We start from the raw sequence: 9,057 nt of genomic DNA, 5'->3' as shown, positions 1-9,057 counted from the left end.
ATGGTACGCAAAATGTAGTACATATACACCCATGCTAATAATTTCATTATAGTTTTTAAATAGTTAAACACGAAGCTTTTGTCCGTTACTTTTTCTAAAAAGTGACATATTATTATTTATCAAACCAATCTGAACGGTTGCATCATTAAGAGAGTCTTCTACTTCTTATTAAAGACGCCGTATTTTCCGGTTAGATTAGAGAATGGGAGTTGATACCACTTTTTCATATAAGTACCTAAAATGCCCTTTTAATTAACTTTATATTTCTCCTTTTATTATTTGAGTTAGATTTTGACTACTTCCGTGTACATTCTTTAATCTCTGTCTTCCTAACTCAATGTTCGTCTCTTTCACTTCTCACTCATTTCTTTCTACTCAGTTGATCGGATACCGGAAATGATTAAGATAAACACTCTGTTCCAGAGTTGTATTATGGAGAGAAAGGAAAAAATGCTAGAAAAAAATTATGCTTTTTGGTGTTCCTGAGTTTTTGAGCAGAAAGAAAGGAAAGGGAGGTGATTGATAATTTTAGCCTAATTTCCCTTCTTCCTCTTCCTTCCAATACGACTCCCCTTCCCTTTCACTTGCTTCCCTTTCACTTCATTTCTTTTAATAAAAATCTTGGGAACGGAACCTTAAGGTATGTAGGATAACTTAAAATTCAATTAAATGATGATAATATGTAATTTTTTGCTACAAAGTTCGGGAGTGAAAATATTTTATGATGATTATGAAACAAAACATGTAAATGTTTGTTTTAATATATATTTAAAGTTTGGTTTTTGATTTACTCTTTAATTATAATTATTAAGTAAATACAGTTTAATCTTATGGAGTGATTTATATGCATGATAAAAGTTTCTTAGAGAAAAACAAATTGGTATGCAATTTGAAAGAGATTGCAATGGATGTACTGAACTACAGACGGCGTATGGTTAAAACTAATTTAGAAAAAGAAAGCAAAACAAAAGGGCATTTTGGGTAGTTAGCTAAATTAATGGTGGATGTATCAAAAATCAATGTGAAAATATCACTTCCCTTAAAGAATCTAAATACTAGTAAAGTCTGATCTTTAGATCATAACTAGTAAAGGGTGCGCGCGTTGCCGCGCCATTTTGCAAGCGATAGTCTTCGACATACGTAAAGTCCTCTGCACACTGCTACAAAAAGAAATATCAACACGAACCATGTGAAATTAACTCATTTGAAACATACACAATTACATAAAAAAAAAAAAAAGCTAATGATCTAAGTAAACACATTAGTACAGTACATGTCATGTGTTCATACTTTCAGGGTTTAGAAAATTTAGTAACACAACCGATCAAATAATAAAATATGAGTTGCTCATTACATAATTAAAACATAAATTACTTGAAATTATTAAACTACTTATGAAACACCAAGTTAGTTCTTCAATCTCTCTATATCAAACCCAACAAATAATGAACGAAAATTTCGGCTTCTCGTAATTTCAAATTGACCAATATTTGTGCTCGTACTATCATCACCATCATTGCTAAAATCATGATTCTGTGAAGACATTTCAACGATAACATTTGCACTGTTTCATCAGGGTCCTAAAGAGGCATCTAAGATTAAGATTACAAACAACATACTAACACGCATTTTCAGCAGGTCTTCATCAACAATCTACAAAACCTGAGTTCGATAAGCATGTATTGAACAAAAACTAACCTTTTCAACTATCAAGTAGTTGCAACGCATTACCAATGTCAATCAAAATGAACTGTGTTTAAAAGTAGCATTCCCTACTTGTCCCAGGTGCAAGTGTTATGTTGATCGAATAACGTCCATAATGCCTCTTGAGTCTTGACTGTTACAAAGACACAGAAAAGCAACAAATATTTAGTCATTTAGTGTTAAAGGGGCGTGTCAAAAGTGCAGCCGAGAGAAAGAGCAACTTACACTATCACTATTGATTTGCGATTTATGTTCCACAACATACTGAAACAACCTTCAACACAAACTGAATCTGTTATTTATACTGAAAACTCATTAAACATATGGCAAAATTAGACCTAAAACTTATTAAACCAAAGGTGGGTGTAGCAAGACAAATTATTTATTATAACCTAGTTAATAACTCATTAAAGTTTCATGTTACCTTTCTTAATGTTTACCACATGCTAAATGAAAAACTCAATTACTCCTTTTTCATGAGCAACCACAACATTATATACCCACCAGAGATGCGATAAATCAAAAAATAAAGGGCTTGTAAACCCACTTAATGCTCCCTGACAGTTAAACTTCATGATTAGTGAAGTATACACAATACTCTATTAACTTCTTTTCCTTTATTAGAGCAATGCACCGTAAACAATCGAAGAATTATAACTCTAAATCATGGTTCCAATCGTCTATAATCATCGCAAACACTCGCAATTAAATATTGTCCAATTAATATAAAAACTAAAAAAAATATATCGAAAACACTTACAATTGTTATATGTAGGCATTAACAGTTCGTATAAGCTCGGAAAAACATAAATATAAACATCAAAATCATTCGAAACAGCAAGCAAAAAACTTAATATTTCAAAAAACTTACAATAAGCAAACACGTATAATTCTTATTCTTCGATGACTACAACAACGAGGATAATGGTTTTAGTTGGATTGCCTCAAACCCTAATTAATCAAACGAAACCCTAATTTTCTACACAAATCTGACGACCAAAATTAAAGCGGCGACTGAAACCCTAATTTCTGTCGACAACGTCGTTCGATTGTAGTGGTTGAATCTCAAGCTGATTTTGAAAAAAGACAACATTCACTCAACGATTCTAGTTTAGCCGACAATGATAAGGAAAAGGGAAAACTTCTTTCATGAATCTCATGCAGGCAAAGATGATCACTTTGAAAACAAAGATCCATAAATTTTAAGTATGACCTATGAGAAAAATGGGGGAGGTTGAGAAAGTTGGGAGAATAGAGAGAGATTAAGTAGTCTGTATTTTGAGTGGCAGAGTATGTGAAGTGTGTCAAGAGATGTAAGGTAATTTCTTCAAAAATGAAGGGTAATTTTGACATTTTACTTTTCTTGAGCATTATCTGTATATTTCTGATTGGCTTAAAAAGAGAAATAGAAAATAAAAAATTGTCAAATGACATGTAAGGATGTTCACTACTTTCTGATTGGCTTAAAAAGAGAAATAGAAAATAAAAAATTATCAAATGACATGTAAGGACGTTAACTACAGTGACAATGATTGGCTTAAAAAGAGAAATAGAAAATAAAAAATTGTCAAATGACATGTAAGGATGTTCACTACTTTCTGATTGGCTTAAAAAGAGAAATAGAAAATAAAAAATTATCAAATGACATGTAAGGACGTTAACTACAGTGACAATTTGTCTAATAGTATATTAGGATAATAATAATTACTTTAATCTTCTTATATTCTTGCCTAAGAAAAAAGACACGGTAGGCATGAGTGTGTCTTTCTAGCATTTTCTAGATATTTTACCATTTCATTTTGAATAATAAGTATAAAAACAGTAATTTATGTAAATCTGTTGTTCACATATCTATAGTTAATATTAAAATTCTATAATGATAATGTCATTATTAGACTAATTTCTTTGTTAAAAAAATAAAAAGAAAAAGAAATTTTTTTTAAGAATGATAGGTGATGTCATTAATCTAAATAATATTGAATTAAAATTAAATCTTATTGATTAATTATAATTATTAAATCTTATTAATAATTATTTTAATTATTAAAATTAAATAATTTTGAATATAATGATGATGTCATTATTAGGCTAATTCCTTTGTTAAGAAAAAATTAAAAAGAAAAAGAAAAAATCTAAGAATGGTGAGTGATGTCATTAATCTAAATAATTTTGAAATAAAATTAAATCTTATTAATTAATTATTATTATTATTAAATCTTATTAATAATTATTTTAATTATTAAATTAAATAATTTTAAATTATTTTAATTAATTATTTTAAATTGAGTACGAGAAGGTATAAAAGCTAGGCAGAAGGAAAAACAATTCTAAATTTATATTTTAATTTACACTTTTAAAATAGAATGACAACCAATTCTAAAATTCGCAAAGTTGGAGTATTAATGATCTTTTTTGCGGAAACAATGGGAATAAATTTTCGGGTTAGGGCTCCAAAGTTTGGCAAGCAATTGAATGGGCAACCGGCTATTTCATTTGAAGTATCGAAATCAATAAGTCTACAATAGTAAATGGTGGAGTGGACCGACAGTCCTTAACGAAACTCAATCGAAGAGCTACGAATGGGTATCGAGTCGTTCTGAAAAGTTATGTCACACCCCCAAATAGGGCCTGTGGTATTTGTGACTAATTATATATCAAATCATAGTTGTATAAACGAGAACGACTCTATATGAGACGTTTTATTGAGTTTTGCAGCGGAAGATAAATAGATTACATTGTATTTAGAACATTAATTGTCTTTAATTGATATGATATGTAATGAAGACTCCAAGCATAGCAAGCAATCATCATCAAAGCAGCAGATATACAGCGGAAGCAATATTTAAGTACCTGAGAATAAACATGCTTTAAAAAGTCAACACTAGGTTGAGTGAGTTCATAGGTTTATCATAAATCAATAGTTCAGTATAGCATTAGACCACAAGATTTAAGTTTAAAGTTGATTGATACCAAATATATCAATCGAAAGAGTTGCTGTTTGTAATATCGCGACTAAACAAAGTTACCCAGTGACACTTGTTATTCATGTCGTTGAATCATTATTACGTAGTCAAAGACCAACGGTCAACTGACTAGAGACATCACTCTCAGTAGCGCTACTCACAATAACTAAGCTTGCATCTTATACCTCAGCAATTAACGATATTACAGCAGGGATTTAGCATGACAAAGCACGTATATAGCATAAAAGTTTGAGTACTTGTGTCTAAACGTAAAACAGTTATAAAAGTTGCGCATGTATTCTCAGCCCAAAAATATATATAAAAAGGGAGCTACGAAAACTCACGATACGATACGATAGTTTGTAGTAAATATGCATATGACGGCATTGAACAAATGTAGAGTTGACCTCGGATTCACGAACCTATATCAAGTATATATATTAACACATATACTCGTAATCGAATAAGTTTATATATATAAATTTATTAGTTATGTCATTTTTATATTAATAACATGTAAGTTTCTTATATTTATTTTATATATTCTAAATAGATAAAAATATAAATTTTATTATGTTATGTGTAAATATATTTATATATATATATATATATATATATATATATATATATATATATATATCATTTGTTGGTTAAAATAGTAATTATAATAATACTAAAATAATATTAGTAATGATAATAATAATAATAATACTCAATAATGATAATAATGTTTATGATTTCATTAATGATAATAATAATGATATTAATAATAATAATACTTACAACAATAATAATAATGATAACAGTTTTTAATAAAAATGAAAAGTTTAATAATAATAATGATAAAAATTATAATTTTTGGTAACAATACTTAACATAACCATAATCTTAATCATAATAATTAAAACTATCAATAATAATACAATAATAATAATAATAATACTAATAATAATAATAATGTTATTACTAATGATATTAATAATAATGATAATATAAACTATATTAGTGATAATAATTTTAATGATCATGTTATTAACAATTAACAATAATGATAATAATTAGTAATACAATAGTACTAGTAAGAAATAATAATAACATAATAATAATAATAATAATAATAATAATAATAATAATAATAATAATAATAATAATAATAATAATAATAATAATTAATATTAATAATAAAAATAGAGATGGAAACTACCTTAGAAGCCTTTCTAAAAAAAATATGCCCAAGACGGAGCTCGAACCCAAGACCTCTCGCTCACTGCCACTACACTTAACCATCCCTCCATACCTTTCTTTTCTGATTTATACAGAATCCATTTAAATATAATACATGTTTAAATAACTTTAACTAACTTCTTCTTCTTCGTTCTTCATTCAACTAGAGATCCAATCAAACTTAACAATTAGCTTATTTGTTTGATTTAAAACATAAACGTTCTATGTGAGTGTTTGAATAAATAGAAAGCGAAAAAAAAAAAAAAAAAAAAAACGAACCTGCTGTTCGTCGCACAGCTTAAAACAAAAAAAAATTTGATAATGAAATTGAGAACGTTTTGACCAGAGATTACAACACGAAAAGGTTTCTAAATCATGTATAGAAACTTTTAAAATCGTCAATTGAACCTATAACATCGAAAAACTTACGAATTTCTTCATGAACAAATTCGTTGACTTTTTAAAAATCAAGTTTGACTCCAAAATTCGAATTAAGTAGGAAGAATTGGAAGCTAAGATTTTACAGATAGTTTGAACAGAATATTCCTAACAAAACTACATTTAAGGATTTTGAAATGCAATACGAATTCGAGCTTTTGACAAAAAGATACACGTACAGAGTATTTCGAACTTTTAATGAGTTTTCTTGTTTTAATTCAATCGAATCAAAAGCTGTAATGGTTAGTGGTAATTGATAAATGATAATGTAAGGTCGTCTATTTTTATAAACAAATAAAATGTGATCGATTGATATAAATTGAGTGGGTGTCGGCTTGATTTTGCATCAGGAACCGAAAAAATATAATAAACAGCAGATAAAAAATATACTCAGATAGGATCACGATCAGAAATCAGGAATAAAGCAGAAGAAAATATAAAAAAAATTAAAAAGCTGGATACCTAATTTAGGTTTCGATCATTTTTATCATTTTTTTATAATTAATAATTTAATAATAATAATAATTATTAATAATAATTAGATTAATAATAATAATAAATATAATTAATAATGAGAATAATATGGTACTTAATAATAATATTAGTAATAATAATACTAATACTAATACTAATAATAATAATAATAATATAAATTATGTTAATGATATAAATAATCATATTAATCATAATAATAATAAATGATAATTGATAATAATAATAATTTTGATAATAATAATATTAATATTAATGACAATACTGATAATGATAATTGTCAGTAATGATAACAATAATACTAGTAATAATAATTATAATATAAATTATGTTAATGATTGAAATGTCCCGTTCTTATTGATTAAAAACGTTCCATATTAATTGATTTCGTTGCGAGGTTTAGACCTCTATATGAGACGTTTTTCAAAGACTGCATTCATTTTAAAACAAACCATAACCTTTATTTCATCAATAAAGGTTTAAAAAAAAAACCTTTACGTAGATTATCAAATAATGATAATCTAAAATATCCTGTTTACACACGACCATTACATAATGGTTTACAATACAAATATGTTACAACAAAATAAGTTTCTTAAATGCAGTTTTTACACAATATCATACAAGCATGGACTCCAAATCTCGTCCTTATTTAAGTATGCGACAGCGGAAGCTCTTAATAATCACCTGAGAATAAACATGCTTAAAACGTCAACAAAAATGTTGGTGAGTTATAGGTTTAACCTATATATATCAAATCATAATAATAGACCACAAGATTTCATATTTCAATACACATCCCATACATAGAGATAAAAATCATTCATATGGTGAACACCTGGTAACCGACATTAACAAGATGCATATATAAGAATATCTCCATCATTCCGGGACACCCTTCGGATATGATATAAATTTCGAAGTACTAAAGCATCCGGTACTTTAGATGGGGTTTGTTAGGCCCAATAGATCTATCTTTAGGATTCGCGTCAATTAGGGTGTCTGTTCCCTAATTCTTAGATTACCAGACTTAATAAAAAGGGGCATATTCGATTTCGATAATTCAACCATAGAATGTAGTTTCACGTACTTGTGTCTATTTTGTAAATCATTTATAAAACCTGCATGTATTCTCATCCCAAAAATATTAGATTTTAAAAGTGGGACTATAACTCACTTTCACAGATTTTTACTTCGTCGGGAAGTAAGACTTGGCCACTGGTTGATTCACGAACCTATAACAATATATACATATATATCAAAGTATGTTCAAAATATATTTGCAACACTTTTAATATATTTTGATGTTTTAAGTTTATTAAGTCAGCTGTCCTCGTTAGTAACCTACAACTAGTTGTCCACAGTTAGATGTACAGAAATAAATCGATAAATATTATCTTGAATCAATCCACGACCCAGTGTATACGTATCTCAGTATTGATCACAACTCAAACTATATATATTTTGGAATCAACCTCAACCCTGTATAGCTAACTCCAACATTCACATATAGAGTGTCTATGGTTGTTCCGAAATATATATAGATGTGTCGACATGATAGGTCGAAACATTGTATACGTGTCTATGGTATCTCAAGATTACATAATATACAATACAAGTTGATTAAGTTATGGTTGGAATAGATTTGTTATCAATTTTCACGTAGCTAAAATGAGAAAAATTATCCAATCTTGTTTTACCCATAACTTCTTCATTTTAAATCCGTTTTGAGTGAATCAAATTACTATGGTTTCATATTGAACTCTATTTTATGAATCTAAATAGAAAAAGTATAAGTTTATAGTCGGAAAAATAAGTTACAAGTCGTTTTTGTAAAGGTAGTCATTTCAGTCGAAAGAACGACGTCTAGATGACCATTTTAGAAAACATACTTCCACTTTGAGTTTAACCATAATTTTTGGATATAGTTTCATGTTCATAATAAAAATCATTTTCTCAGAATAACAACTTTTAAATCAAAGTTTATCATAGTTTTTAATTAACTAACCCAAAACAGCCCGCGGTGTTACTACGACGGCGTAAATCCGGTTTTACGGTGTTTTTCGTGTTTCCAGGTTTTAAATCATTAAGTTAGCATATCATATAGATATAGAACATGTGTTTAGTTGATTTTAAAAGTCAAGTTAGAAGGATTAACTTTTGTTTGCGAACAAGTTTAGAATTAACTAAACTATGTTCTAGTGATTACAAGTTTAAACCTTCGAATAAGATAGCT

At 27.9% G+C, this 9,057-nt stretch overlaps 1 long non-coding RNA gene across 1 annotated transcript; it reads right to left on the bottom strand.

Moving 5' to 3' along the window:
- Positions 1 to 1,168: 1,168 nt before the first annotated feature.
- On the bottom strand, positions 1,169 to 2,928 carry LOC139855471 (uncharacterized). The gene is made up of 3 exons (XR_011761459.1): positions 2,576 to 2,928; positions 1,930 to 1,990; positions 1,169 to 1,837 (listed from the first exon to the last, which is right to left on the bottom strand). It is a non-coding gene; the product is annotated as an uncharacterized lncRNA (long non-coding RNA).
- Positions 2,929 to 9,057: the final 6,129 nt, after the last annotated feature.

This window comes from Rutidosis leptorrhynchoides, chromosome 6 (genome assembly GCF_046630445.1).
Source record: "Rutidosis leptorrhynchoides isolate AG116_Rl617_1_P2 chromosome 6, CSIRO_AGI_Rlap_v1, whole genome shotgun sequence".
In the NCBI taxonomy this organism is placed as follows: Eukaryota; Viridiplantae; Streptophyta; class Magnoliopsida; order Asterales; family Asteraceae; genus Rutidosis; species Rutidosis leptorrhynchoides.
The sequence above is the reverse complement of the archived record's forward strand: the minus strand, read 5'-3'. Positions and strand labels throughout refer to the sequence as shown.